Source organism: Nothoprocta perdicaria, unplaced genomic scaffold, assembly GCF_003342845.1.
Source record: "Nothoprocta perdicaria isolate Ctin4 unplaced genomic scaffold, notPer1 scaffold_42, whole genome shotgun sequence".
NCBI lineage: Eukaryota > Metazoa > Chordata > Aves > Tinamiformes > Tinamidae > Nothoprocta > Nothoprocta perdicaria.
Window position 1 is genome coordinate 1,793,007 of NW_020455666.1, and position 15,565 is coordinate 1,808,571.

Here is a 15,565-nt window from a genome sequence, read left to right on the forward strand (position 1 = left end):
TAGAAAGTCTCTCACAATGTCAGTTCTATTTTAGCTGTCTGTAAAAGTGGTAAATTGGTGAGTTCTCTGGAAATCATCTTTGTTCCGGATGCCTAATGTGTAACTACCTGAACTTACCTGTGTAACAGTAATGGTGATTATTTAACTTTGCAATATTTCCCAGTTCCAGTATACAGAATTATTTTTCTGACTGCTAACAGTGAAGGCATACTTGTGCATTCATTCTTAGAGCATATTTAATCAACTTGTGAATATTAGCTCAAACCCAAGGGGCATGTAAGTGTTAGGTCACTAAGATTGAATTTTACATATTCTATTATTAGTTATCTAGTTATGCGTACACTGCAAATTGTACTTTGGATGAACTTGTGTTCAGAGTGATCACATATGGGACCATAAAATTAGCCAAGATGCTCTGCTGAATGAGAAATGTTCCCTCTTGCATTATCTTTTGATTAAAGGGCAACTGAACCATTGATAAAAATACAATAAGAAAACAATATAACTGCTTGGGATAAAAGATATGGATTTCCCTGAGAAATTAAATACAAATTATTCCGGCTGAACAATAGAGTCATTAAATCTAGCTCTTGGTAATGTTTTCGAAGGATGATGTATTGGCTGAGCTGATTTAGCATACTGTTAGCTTCACAGCAACTTTAATGTTGCTTTTGTGCTGGTTTTGTGATGCTGTTCCACAGAACACCTTTCTCCTCCAGCCTTAAAATTGATAGCTTCTGCAGAAAGTAAAAATGGCACTGCATACACTGTGGCGTGAAAGCTGGGGACTGTAAAACATCTCTTACTCTTGAGAACAGAATGTGCATTTTCCAAATACTTTGATTGCACTTGGGGTGGAAGTACCTTGATGTTGAGTATGATGGAGCAGTAATGAAATAGAGACTTCAGGTAGCGAGACTAGCAACTGAACTCTTCTGTTGGACTTGCATAAACTGACACTTAAGCAGAAGAGTATTTCTTCAAGTCTCCAGACAGGCGTCAGAAGGCACAGATGACCTACTTGCTGGGGGAGTACAAGCTCTCACAGTAGTACTTGAGTGATTTTCAACACCAACCAAAGGCTGAACTGGTTACTCTCAGGGTCTAACACAGGTTATTTCATAATAAACTCTTTTATCCTTTGATAAAAAAGCCTAAGGAGCAACAGAGCTGCTGGTACCTGCACTAGGTAAATATCTGAATATCTATACCAGGAAGAGTCTTTTCCACCCCGATTATGCAATTCTGGGGATCCGCAGTTATCATTTACTGTTCACACAATGGCAGCACAATGCAGGCACTTGAACTGACGATATGAAAAGAAAGATCTCATAGGAAAGCCTAAGACATTCAGTCCCCTCCACACACTTGTGTCAAAATACAACCTGAAGGAAGCATACAGTAATTCATATATAAGCCTGCTAATGGATGTGTCCACCTTGTAAAACTTTCTGAACAAGGACTCTATGAGACAAAGCCAGAAGGGGCAAATGAAGGAGGGGAGTTAAAAAAGAAAAAATAAAATAAAATAAAATAAAATAAAATAAAATAAAATAAAATAAAATAAAATAAAATAAAATAAAATAAAATAGACATTTTTGTTAAAGCCAGCAACATATTCCCAGTAGAACTTGAACAGTGGGAGAGTGATTCCAAGAACACAGATTCTCTGCAGACAGTCAAGGAGTGATGGGGGGAGGCGAAAGTTCAGCTTTACTAGGAGAGAAAGGAAGCTGTGAATTCACCTTCCTGCTTTTTMTGAATCATTTTCCCCAGAATATTTAATGAAAGATTTTATGAAAATAAGTGGAACTGAATTTTTAACTTCACTATACTGAAGGCAATTCCTAGAGACTTTGGCACATAATTTTATTGTGAAGAATAAGTGGAGTCTTTTTCTTGACTGGTTGTCTGATGCAGAAATACAGGATTGAAAATATATATAAATATACACACACACAATTGTGGAGATGTTTGGGAAGGCTGGCAGAACAGGTAAGTAATCACTAAGAACCATCAAAAAAAAAAAAAACCCATCTACAATGTTGAAATGATAAAACAAATTAAAAATAAGATCTTAGAACAAGAGCTGCTTTGCAGGGATAGCTGAAAACTTCATGTATGTATGGCAAACACAGATGTGGTAGCCAAGCAAATGGTTCTTCGTATGTGTGAAGAATATTTTTGTATCCTAAAGTAGTAGCTATCTAGGTTGCCAGAAGTTACTTTTACTATCAGAAATGGTTGTGAAAGTGTTGTTCTAAATGAAAATTTTGTCTTTTACGGGAAAAATAAGAAAGATGTAAAAGCTTTAGATTTCAGCTATCAATTACTCAAATTTGGCATATCTACTTATTTGTTCTTAATTAAATAAAAACCTGTCTTACTCATAATATATGTATATGTACATACCTTGGATATTCAATTAATATTTCATTTTTTCTGGTTTCATTTCTCTCCGATACRGTTATATTTTCTAGGATGCTTCAGAGTTATTTGGGAGAATATAGAGTATTAAAAGAATAAGTAATGGGGATGTTTCCTACTGAATCATCTAAAGCTTGAAAAGTAGATTTGTGGGTTTCTCCATGCGTATTTCCTGTTATAAACGAGTGAAAAGAGGATAGAAATGTCGACATGGATGAGAGGATGGAGAGTTCTCTGTTGTTTGTTTTCTCTACAAGTATTATTAAAAAAAAAAAAAAAAGGGGGGGGGGGCAGGGATCCTAGCTATTTAGGAAAGACTGGTTATTTCCAACGAGTAAAATAGGCTGGAGTAGATCCAGTAGATCAGCGGTACCATCCCCAACACAGAACTATCACAAGTTCTATTTCCTGAGGCAACAGCAGAAGATCCGACTTTTTTTGGAGCAGCCAAAAGGGCAATCAAGCTAAACAAACCTACTCTTGGAGCTGACTAAAATTCTATTTGAAAAAAACTGTACGGGACATAGGTTTTGTTCTCAAAAATACATTTTAAATTACTTTGATAGTTGAAACGGGAAAGATAGCTTTATTCTTTGCAATGGTGGTCTTAAAACTTCTTCTCAAGCTGTTGCTTCCATTGTTAAAATGCAGATTAAATTACTGTTCGTAATGTGTATTAAGGTGCTGATCTGCTCTTATTTTATCCCAGTAAGTTGACCCATCACCGCTAACAATGTTCCAAGTTAAAATAGATGCATTTAAAAAATGAGGGCAGAAATGGGGACAGAAAGAGTANAAAAAAAAAAAAAAAAAAAAAAAAAAAAAAAAAAAAAAAAAGGCAGTTTGAGGCAAGCTTTCATTTATGTTAATATTAAATGACAACCGAAGTAAATGGGTTGGCCTGAGTTCTATTTTTTCTTCCACAGTTCCTTACTATTACCATTTAGCAGCAAATAAAAGGAGTAGTCCCAGTTGTTGACTTGAAGTCTGTGAAATGTCATTTATCAGACAGAGGCCTAGCTGTCAGTTAGGTTGACTCACTGTGCACTGTGCGGATACAGGTCACCTTGGGGGAAGAAATGGCAGGTGGAGGAGGGCCGAGTACCACAGGATGCAGAATGTTACAGAGAGGGCAACTGGAAAAGAAAGATAAAACTGGAACAAGGAAAGATGGCTAGAGCCTGGCAGCAGCAGCAGCAACTCCACATAYGTCGCAGAGCGTAATGTGCTTCCATTTTAGGCCCTGTCTTTCTGCATCATGTTCTTGGCCCACCAGTCTCAGGTTTTGTCCACAGGACGGTTGGCACTAGTCATTTTGGAATGGTTTGAGTTAATTTTGGTGACAATTTGAGCAGAGGCCATCCTTCATAATGGTTTTCATATCTCTGCTTTCTTTCCTCAGGCAATGCGCAAAAATATACTGCAGCTTTAGATCATGTGTCAAGCTTTCAGTGACTTGTGTTTGAAGGTTCAGCAGGATGGGTAGAAGGAAGAATGCAATTTGGCTGCCATTTTTCAGTAAGGATGGATCTGTCAAAAGTTTAGCTTTGCATAATCCTGGAAATCAGTAAACAAAGGGAAACGTATCTGGGGGAATTTTTCACTTTAGCCAGTGTAATGACTTGCTGTCAGTGTCAGCCGGATACAGACGAGACAAGGAAACAGGAACAAGTCTKAATCATCTTCCTGCACTGTCATTATGGAATACACTTGGAGTGGAAAAATCTCCTGCTTCTGGTGTATTTCAAGCAGTCCAGAAAAAGCACAGCAAAATGTATGGAGAGGAGAACCCTGCACTGGCAGGTGGATAACCTGATGTCAGGTTTCACTGGTTATAATTTTTTCCTGTTTGGAAAAGAGCTAGTGTATGTGCAAGAGCTCATGAAGCTCCACTCTGTGGTTTACACCTCGTATTCTGTCATTTTAGAGGTACAATAAACTACCAAATACATGATATGTGGAGAAATACAAGGGAAAACTTTTGCAGAAAATTTGGGGGGGGGGGAAAAAAAAAAAAGCATGATTTTTAGCTTGTTCCAGAGTGCCAGGATCAATAGGACTGGATTTAGGAGGTCAGTAAGGCCATCTTGCAAGTAAGTAATTTTGAGGCCAATACTATGAATTTTTCATTGTCTGTTTTGGGTGAGTACCAGGAGAACCTTGCAGATTATACATATTCTTGGCCTTGAAGTGCTCATTAGATGATGTTAAGGCACTAGAGTATTATCTGAAGCTTTTCTTTTCTTTTTTTTTTTTTTTTGCATGAAGTAATGTATAATTTGGCTAAATTTCCAGTGACTTTATCTTCTTACTGACACCTGATTTATTCATAAAATTGAGAATTAAATCCTGTTGTGCATCACTAGCCCTACTGATCAAGGCACACATGAAGCTGAAGACAGGATTAATTTGTTGTGCTGCTAACATACAGGTTTGACTGACTAAATGGTGCATTTGATCCATTTAGAACTCATATCAAGGTTAATGCCAATCCAACCAATGATAATGGAAGTAGAACTGAAATATAACATCACTTACGCAAAGTCACTTTAGAGATGGCAGTGGCTGTCTTCCAAGACTGCAAATATGCCACATAGCAATGATTTGGATTGGGGAAATAAGGAAAGCAAATAGTGTTATGTATAAGATTTTTGTTTGTAGAAGACAAGTTGTTTATTATTTTGGGGGGGAAACTTGCCTTTCTGGCTAGGTTGTACAGTACCCTATTTCCATGAGAAGCTTGATTCTATAGTCATAAATATGATTTATATCATATGATTTACAGTCATAAAGTTAGTATTCCTGATAGAAAAGGAATTTAATTTGGATTTGAATTATCATTTCCTTTATTTGCAACATTTCTGAAATGTCTCAATTAGAAATCATCATGATACTAAGTAGGAAAATGTGGAATGGTCAAACCTGAAAACAAATTTCCGAGAAACAYGGAAAATCTATGTTTGGTTAGTTCTAGCTGTGTTTTATTTCCTTTGTAAATAAGCGTGTTTATTTATCTCTCTATCTGTATCTTGCTCAAATTTCTCTTACTTATTAGACATAAGAATTGGTATAGACTGAGCTTTGAGACCTGAAATGACAAACTGAAATCTAAAAATCTCCATCTTTTGCAAGAATTTTCATCTGTTCCATATCTCAATTTTTAATTTTTGTTCATGGCGTATTAAGTAATTATATAATGTAGATTTATAGTATATGTGGGACAAGATGATGGGACTGAAAATGCAGCTCAAAGTCTCTCTCTGTATATTTGTTATAAGCAAGACAATCATAAAAAATATATTTTTCCCCTTTAGAACTTTCTCATAATGTATTTGCTAAGCTTTTTCTTAGAATAATATAGGCAATAAAAAGACAGCCTATAAGTGCATATCGATGACTGTGTAAATAATAATTAGAGTGGTAGCAACAGATCACTTAATTAACTGTCCCCGCTGCAGGAATAGTCATTAGGAGAGCAGTGATCTTCATGCATGACTTGTCTCTGAGGTTTTTTTAGAATGAGAAGTACAAGTATAGCTGTTATTGCCAATAGAAGAGATGCCCAGCTACTAATTRAGGTAAGTCTGTGTAGAAGAGAACACCTGAGTAGGAAAAGCTTGGGATGGGTTGCTCTCCAGTCGGGATTTTCCCTGCACCAATCAGGAAGAGTTTTCCCTTGGAAGCTCTGGCGAAGCTGTTTGAGGAGGGGGCTGCCAGGGCAGGCCAGGATTACAGAGCAGGGGTTGGAGTTGCCCCCTCAACCTCTGCTGGCCAGCAAGAGCTGCAGTTTTTGCAGAGCTGGATGGCAGGAACTGCAGTTGTGCAGAGCCAGCCAGCTGCGGTTTTTGCTCTCAAGGGGTCCAAGGAAGGACTTGTTGCCTCAGAGCACATGAGAAGTGTGGCTGGTGGAGGAGGTGACATTAATGTCCTCAGATACAGTTCGTTGTTTCACTGAATCATAGAATTATTATGGTTGGAAAAGACTTTTGAGGTCATCAAGTCTGAAGTTTCGCTATCCAATGAACTTCACTGACAGTGCTTTTCCATAATTCCTGCTCTCCTGCATAACTGTTGGAGAAGGGGGTTATGTTCCTGCCTCAGCAGCAGAGGAGAAAGCAGTGGGAGGAARAGATGGGTAAGCAGAAAAATCCAGCATTGTAGAACGTGGCACGACAAAGGATTGCAGTACTAGCTACTACAGCTTATAATCCAGTTAAATCTTACTTATTTTCTTTTTAATATCATCTTACAGAAAACRAAGATCAAAAAGCTGCTTCAAACTGGCCCACAGCTTTGCAGTCACACTGTGGTGGCTGTGCGTTTTATTTATTCCTCCTGGTACCGCAAGATGACTGTGACTAGTCTCTTGCAGATGTTTTAGTGACCGTAATACCATTAACCCTGTTAGTTCCTGCTTGCATGTATGAAAATCAGTAAATTAATTTTTCAAATTGCTATGACATAGCAAGAATTTTCCTGACAACTTCTGTATAGGGTTGTCTGTCATTTATGCTACTTCTAAGTGCTTAATTTCCACTTGTCTTGGACTGGTCCAACAGGACTCACTTCTAGGGATAACTGCCAGCTCTTTACAAATAAGACTTTAGAATTTGCCTTTCCTGAGCATTTGCAAAATGTTTTCTTCTAGATATATAACTACTGTTCATACATGTTCATACACACTGTTCATACTGTTCTTACAGATTGTTCATGTCTGATCGCTTTTATTTTTTATAATTAAAATGAGCTGATATGGAGAATAATTAATACGTGTTTTAATGCTTGTGATACCCTACTGAGATAAAATCTCTGACAGTTTGGAGCTAAACTGATATGGTGGTTAGAGTTCAGTGCTAACAAAAGCTCATGGGAGTACTATCAGGGAGCTTGTTGTCTTGATGGGAGCTTTTGTTTTTACATGAATCGGTGAAAAACACTTCAGGTCCATCTGTTTTAATAAGGGTTTTCTTTGGGTTCTCTATGGTTCAGGAACAGAACGATAATAATTTCAAAAGTTAATTTAATACCATTTTCCTTTTGAAAAAAATGTGGCTTTCTACTAAAGCAAAGATACAAAACCAACCTTTTTAGAAAACAGAAGTGGATGATGAATCAGCTCATAATGTTGCATAATGTAATACAGCATTAATTCTGTTCAATTTGTATAACACATGGCTTATAAATAATATACTATATAATTTGTAAGAATATTTCTCTGAACATGAGATGAGTCAAAAAAAGGAACACTGAAGTACAAAAGATCAGCAATATAGTGTAGAAAACACCTTATTAATTTTAGAACGATGAATGTGCAGGAGTTACTTTGTAGACTTGAAAAGACATTAAATTGTTTTGGCGTTGTTACTCTTTGTGAACAAAATAGCATTTACTAAGTATTCTAATTTTCTTAATGTAAGCAAAAGACTACTTTTTCTTTCCTCCCTTGCCTTCTGAAGCACAGTTAGTCCTAGAAAGTTGGTGCTAAATATGTCAAAACTAAACTGTTCTGTAGCATCGTTCCAAGTAGTGACAGCACTGTTCTGACAGATACTTTGCGTGGAAAAAATTCAGGACTTTACCTGTTGGAACAGCTACTAACCTGTGTGTGCATTTTGCTAAGCCATATTTATTTTTCTGGTGTTCATCTTATTCAGTTAAGTTGCTTTGTGATGTTCTTCATGACAAAGGAGAAGTACTGACAGTTATCAGGGCTTGTCTGCAATGGTCATACATCTCACTTGTAGCCTTGCTTCTTTCCAGCTCACAGTAGTAAAAGGCATGGAGAAAATTAGGCAAATTAAAATAAGTATTAGATGGCATTTAGATAACATAACAGATGGTGTGCACTGTTATTTTTTGTTGTTGAAAATCAAATACAATGGATAGTAGAGAGCATGGATAAGATGCGCTTTGGTCTTTACTGGAGGGCTTTTCAGAAAGCTTGACTGATTTTGAATGAGAGAGTTTACAGTTACTATAAAAGGAGGAATACTGCGTAACTGGAATTTCAATGAAGTCACGTTCAGAAGCATTGCTTGAGGTCCTTATAGGGCACCTTGGAGAGAGAAGGACTGGCCATGGCAGGAAGAGAACAGTTTGCCTGAATTTGAATGAATGACTCAGCAGACTTTTTCCAAATGGACAACTGCTAGTTAGTTGACTACTATGGATAAAGAAAATGTATCCCTCCTGCCTTACATTTAAAAGCTGAGGGGGGTTGATGTTTGCAAAGCACAGTAAGTCTTAGTGTTGGTTCTAAGATAGAAGTAGACTTATTAAACTGGAAGAGTTGCTTTGAAATTGCATTTTCATCATCTGACGAAGTCAGCATTATGTATTTGTCTCCTTCCTATATTTTCTGTGTCTCCARTATGCATGGAGCCAGTCTGATATCTGCATGCCATAAAATCTCAGTTTAATAGACCTAAAACAAGGTAGCAGATGTTACCCAGTCATTATGGAGGCACCAATTAGAATTCTACATTAAGTGCAATTTCTATTTTGCATTTAAATCAGAAAGTTCAACTTAATTGTCATGTATGGAAATATAGCAAGCTTTTCCAAAATCTCCAGGACAAATTATCAGTGAAGCTGTGAGATTTGTTAGTCACTTCTTAATTTTCATCAATTTTGGTTTTGGTTTGAAAGGTGTGTCTGTCAGCCTGGTCTGTTTTAAAACATTTTTAATTGGGAAGCAGAATATTCTTGTTTTGTTGCAGTTTTTGCAGTTAGTATTGACTTAAACCTTGTATTTAAAGAGACTTGACTGTTAATTAAGTTAATAATTACTTTGATTATATATATGATTATATATATGTGTGTGTGCTGCTCTTGTTGCACTTGGACAAAGCTGGAATGGCATTAGTGTCAGTCTAATTGGCTGTTCCCTGTGAATTACTGTGCAATAGGATTAGGGTGGAGGTTTTTAGCACTTCAAATTTGGGAATTAAATGTATTTTAAAACTCAAGAAAACCCGAATTGTCATTAAACGATAACGTATTGTGCAAAAAATGTGTGAACAATTTTGGTCAATAATAGGAAAGTGACCTCATATACTGATGAATGAGTTATTTACAAAATATTTGGTGGAAAGTGTGGAGAAAAATATGCATCTGTAAGATTCTATTTACTATAATCTAGGAACACGGAGGCTAGAGCATCTCAATTATAACTGTATCATTATTCAGGGATGTCTTAGCAGGACACAGTTCATTCTTTGGCCACAGTTGAGATTTGCAAGCTTTTGAAAAAAAAATTCATCTTTTATATAAGACATCCAACCTTCTGTGTTAGCTGTTTCTGTCTTGACAYGCAGAGTATTTATAAAAAATTATGAAAGCTAGGGAGTAGTACTAGGGAGCTAAAATGAAGGCAGAGAAGGAAAAGGAAAACCTCACGGAGTGTGTTAACKTGAGATTGCTAATGACTTCTTCTGTCTGAACAACGTATGTGTCAATATTTGATCCCTCAGAAATACTGTTTGGTTTCACATGTTGGAATGTGTTGTTAATTCCTCAAAGTAATTGTTAATCTTTATGTAATTTGAAACCAGGACACCTTGCTCTGGATCCAAATGAATTAAGTAGATAGCTAAATAGAATTAAATTCAGTTTAGTTAACGACTTCAAATATTGCTTGTACTATAAGATATCCAAGTTATTATTTCTCTAGTTGTGGAGCTCAAGAAAATTGGAAATTGTGCCAGAATTATTACTCCCAATTCTTCATTTTAAAAGATAATATTCTTGCATAAACACTGCAAATTGTTTAGGTTTGTCTACACATTGTGTATCTGATAATTTATGTAGAGACTGTATGAATGTTTTGTCTACATTTTTAACATTCATTTTTGTGCTTGGAGCCAAGCGGGGCCGCGAGGTGAGGTGCGAGCGGGCTGGACTGCGCAGCACGAGGGAAGGGGCAGGCGCCCCCATCACTCGCACACAGCAGGGAACGGGAGGAGCGGCTGCTGCTGCATCCCAGGGCTGCGCTGCCATTCCCAGGAACCTTGTGAAGTTCAATATGGGGAAGTGCAGAGCTCTGCACTTAAGCAGCAATAAACATAAGCACCTGTAAAGGCTGGGGRCTGACCTGATGGGAAAGAGCTCTGAGCAGAAGAACCTGGGAGTCCTGCAGGACAAGGTGACCATAAGCCAGCTCTTTATGTATGTAAATAGGTAATAATTGTCCAGACAGGATGTGGAGACAGTGATACCAACCTCTGTCCGTTCTTTATGCTTGGTTTCCTCATCTTTCAAAATCACTCTCATGGGAATTTATGGGCAGTATCATTTTTTCCTTGTTCCTGCTATGTGAGCTGCAGTGAGCACAGCGAGGGTCTGTACTCACTGAGCCACTTGCCTGCTGCTCACCTCACTCTGCCCTGTTGATTGGAAATGTCATGCTGCAACATCATATAGCTACAGCTAGCTCCTTTTTATGATCGCTCTGCTGCTGTTTGAGGCAACAAGRAATGTCATAATATGCAGTTTTTATRTAACATTACATCTGAATAGCCTAAATCCATCTCAAGTGCTAGCACGGAAATTGCATCCTACTATGATACTACATTAATTAAGTACATTGATCCATCTTTTTCAGATGTCTTTTTAGAGAAAGGAGAAAATAGTAAATAATCATGAGCTAATCTCATGCAGAAAGCCTGACTCCAAATATCCTCTTAAATGAATGTTGTGGCAATCTAATTATGTCAGCTGTACCTACCTAATTCCATCATAGTAGCTATTGTATCAAATATACAGTGGTTTAGTCCCTTTGCAGTAATGACTCAAAAATTCCTATTACCGATTTCTGAGGAAATTTGAGCAGCCCTGATAGTTCAATGGTTGTTAAGTAACTAAGACTCAATATAGTAGCTGCTTGCCAATTAAAAAGGTAAGGTTTGCTGGCAAAAGGCAGTAACTTCACAGTGCATGAAGAGCTTATAAGCTTACAGCTTTGGCAATGGGACCGGGAAGCCAGCYGGGCTCCGTGTCGGAGGCTCGCCATGCAGCACGGATATACCCGGACACTGGGATTTGGCAGTGACACAGAGGTCTTCACGTGTGGGACTGGGCAGTGCTGAGAGGGCCCTGCTGTGGGAGCATGTTTGCGGGGAAAGGCAGCCCCACCAGCCACTTTTAGTAATAACTTACCAGAGTGGGACCTCATTTTTAAATGATGTCCAAGTTCCTATTTCCAACTTTTAGTCCTCAATTGGTGTCGCTGGAGAGCGCAGTGCCCATTGTCCTGCAGATGCTCGTGGTCGGGGCTGGCTGCAGGACAGCAGACGTTGTCACGTCCTGCCCCAGTCACAGCAGCTTGACCTGAAATTTGGGACAGCAGCATGATTTTAATTTAGGCAAAAATTCATGTTTGAATACTTTTTCTCTTTAAAATTTCGTATTTTCAACTTGTGAGCCTGAAGAAATGAGAAAAAGGACAGATAAACAAGGATAGTACRATTTTTCAAGGGAGTTATTAGGCCTCTTCCTTCACCTACCACATTCTAACTATTTGATTCTTCCCATCCAATTCTCTTTTATACAGCGCATGCTCTTGGTAATCGGTGAGCTCGGAGAACACTCCCTCACCAGTGGGAGTATGTGCGCGTTCCCTTTTCCCACTGTCTGCTATCATTAAACTCTTCAGGTTCAAACTCCTTGTTTAGACCTGTACATTTAATTTTGGATGAGCTGTACTACCATTCCTCAAAACCGATTTCATGCCACCCTTTGATTATTTCTGGCTTCTGTACATCCCTGTATTACACTGTTACGTAGTGTTATCAAACATAAATCCTATTGTATTTAGGAAACTGATGGCCAGTCTTTGTTACCAGAATACACCCAGTATGTATTACAGGCCTCCCAAATGTTTTTCACTGTCTGTTTTAGAGCCCTGCTCCAATGCATAATCAGAGGTAGCAAAATATTATGGAGCCAGCTGACGCAAGTCAGGATTTTAGGAGTTGTCCATCCTTAGAGAATTGTGGACCTCAAGGAATATTCTTTATAACTGATGCATTCTGCTAGAGCTTTAAGGAAGAGATTTTGTATCAGTTACAGTATAAATACTTAAAATCTTTTGAAGGTACAAAGAAAATAAACTTTATTTTCTGATGATTGGCAATAATACAATGGAACAGGAACATTTACATGAGTCTATTCAGCAGTGTGCATAAGTGTCAGAAAAAAGCTTTAAGCTTTTAATGTTGGACTTGTAATTCAGGGAAGAGATGAGGACGGTACACAAGGTTAGTTCTGTGCGTTTCTTCTGACGCCAAAATGATTATGTAACCTGCTCAAAGAAGTTAACTGTTCTTTTTCAATCCTTTATGCTGACCCCCTTTCAAACTGACTTTTGACTTGAATTGAATTTTAACAACATTGTATCTTAGTGTGATAATTTGGAGTTATAAAATGGCAAGAGACTATCAGTAAGCATTATCTCTAATTTAACATGTTGCTTTTTATTTTCTGTATAGAACAGAGACAACTGTCACACATCAATGTTAAAAACTGCTTAGAATTTAAACTGTGTAGGGAGAAATTGTGATCTCATTCAATGAATGTTATTATATACTGAAATACTATTTTTCCATATTTGTCTTCAAGAATAGATAGAATTGATTTTATTAATTATGACCCTGTAAAAACGAAGTAATATTTTAATTGCATACAGCTGATGGTAGCTATTTGTAGTGAAACCATATCTTCTTAGGATGCTTTGATTWTGTGCTTGCTTTCCTTTTATTTTATAAAGAATTGTTTCAGAGATTTCATTTAAAAATGCAGTTTGCTTAATTAGTACTGTGTTATTCATGTGTATAATCAGTATGTCAGTTGTGGTCTTCCTGCAGAGCAGGTGGGTTATATAGCTTATGTAGCCAGAGTCTACCTACAGTGTGATGTTCAATGTATGGTCAGTAGAATCAAAGRAAAATTCCATGGTTTAGATTGCCTTGTTTGCCAAGAGAGAAGTCAGAAAAAGAGCTTTCTAAACAATGAACAGAAGTGAAGTAAAATTTGTGAAACAATTTTTGAATTTCAAAAACCATATAGACAAAAATCCTACATCTAATTTTTATTTTTAGAGAAAGTAAAATAACATGTAATTTTTTCTTAATTTGATTAAAAATGTATTTTTCTGGGTTTGACTTCTGTGAATAGAGATGGAATACAGCATTCACTATGGTTATAATATTCTGGCAAAATTAGTTTCTTAGTTCAAGAAGTTGATGTATTCATAATAATTATTCTAAAGGATTGGTTCAGTCTGTACAGAACACAAAGAATAACATGAAACATTTGAAGACTTCAGAAAATGAATATTAACATTTGAATTTAGGATATAAAAAGTTAACCTTGAAAAAAGATGAATCAAAAAGTAAAAAGCTGAAGTTAAGGCAGGCTCAGAATGTTCCACCTTTCTCCCTTTTTAACCCTGCCCTTACTCGTCAGTTGTTTTCCAGAAAAATAATTTTGAAGATTCCTTTTGCGATCTGAATTCAACAATACGTCAGTGCTTGCTTTTGTTATTTTTAAGCCTATAATACAGCCATATTTTGACCCAGTTTGGGTTTGATAGTAGTAACAGATATATTTTAAACATATATTCTGCAGTTTGTTTTACATGTGAGGATTTAAAGTGCACTTAGGATCCTGTTATGTAAATAATACAAAGACTTGGAAGAAACATTTGAAGTCTGTAAGAACTAGTGGAAAGTGATTACTGAAAGAAGGTAATCAATCCCTGCTCAAGGTTTTACAATGTGTAGCTGTCCTGTGACTAGCAGCAGCTCTTGCACCATGTATTTGAGAAGTAAGTGCGTTGAAATATACGTGCCCCTTCACAAATCAGAGGCTCTTTTCCCCTGGTGTCAAGGGAGTTTYTTTTTCCATCTTCAAGAAAACCCTTCCCTCTTAACGACTCAAAAGGAGTCCTTTTGCCCTCTCCTTTTCATGGTCTTGCAGGTGCCTTGCACTGCAGTCGTGTGCCAGAAATAAATTTAGATACAGCACAGCATGAAGTTTTAACATCCAGCAGCTTCTGCGAAGGATTGTCGAGAACAATCTGCAGTGAGACTGGTTTTGGCATACAGATTTTGAGCTGAAACAGTCCGGCAAAGGAAGTGCCATTTGCCAGCTCTCACCACCATATGCTTTATTTTAATGTAGCGCACAAAGAATATGGGGACAGCAGCTGCTCTATAGGGAGGTGGCCACTTGTTAGTAGATTTTCAAACTTTTCTGAAATGTCTATGCATTTTCATTTTACTGGATTATTTTATGCTTTGCATATGTAGGGTATCTTAAATAGAAATCTATTTTTAGACCACGGTAAGAAGTGAAAAGTGAGATAAAATTATTGTAGAAGAACTCTGATACTCAGTTTTATAGCTGTGAAAGGTAAGTAGTTTTTTGTTGTTTAAATAACCATTCACAGCTGGTTACGTTGAAAACATACACATGAACTAAGTATTTTCTAGGTTTGTATATCTGCAATGGAATTAAATTTACTGTCTGTCTCTGGTTTCCAATGTGTGCTTGACCTTCCTCCTCCATAGAAGTCGATGTCAAGATTCATTGATTTCAGGAGGAAGAGATAGCTAAAACATGAATGAGAATTTAGAGCTAAAAGGGAAAGAGGTTTGACATGATGGGTGCAGAATAATCAGTCTGCATCACGGCAGTGCAGCCATTTACCTGCCTGCTTTGGGAAACGTGAAGTTCTTAGCATGTTTCTAGAATTCTGTGCCCAGAATGTGATGCCTATTACCTAGCTTGTTTATAAAAACTTTGTTTTAAAACATATTCTGCTCACTCCTACCTAATATCTTCATATTCCTTGAATGTAACAGTTCTGTCAGACAGGAATAGCTACAGTTGGCTTGTGAGTATGTGGAAATTAGAGTTTCTTAAGTGATTTTTATGATCTGGGAGGAATTTACAACAGTGTAAAAAGAACTAGAGAAAATGACTGCAGAAGGTAATAAAATTATTATATTGTATTACTGTATTTGCGTGGCAGTGTTCTACATTTACTCATAATTCAGATGGATCATGTATGTAGGAGCTAGAGCTGCTACCATTATTTTTGGAAAGAGAATTCTCTCTGGGATAGAGATTTTTAGAT

At 37.1% G+C, this 15,565-nt stretch overlaps 1 protein-coding gene and 1 long non-coding RNA gene across 6 annotated transcripts in view; one reads left to right on the forward strand and one right to left on the reverse strand.

Moving 5' to 3' along the window:
* ATP2B2 (ATPase plasma membrane Ca2+ transporting 2) overlaps window positions 1-15,565 on the forward strand; it is a 171,067-nt gene that overhangs the window by 109,854 nt on the left and 45,648 nt on the right. The window lies entirely within an intron of this gene.
* The window catches only part of LOC112953135, a 90,533-nt gene that overhangs the window by 8,960 nt on the left and 66,008 nt on the right, over window positions 1-15,565 (reverse strand). Inside the window, exons 6-7 of the long non-coding RNA XR_003250525.1 lie at window positions 11,584-11,754; window positions 8,027-8,187 (exon numbers count right to left, since the gene is read on the reverse strand). This is a non-coding gene — a long non-coding RNA (uncharacterized LOC112953135). The remainder of the gene's footprint in view (window positions 1-8,026; window positions 8,188-11,583; window positions 11,755-15,565) is intronic.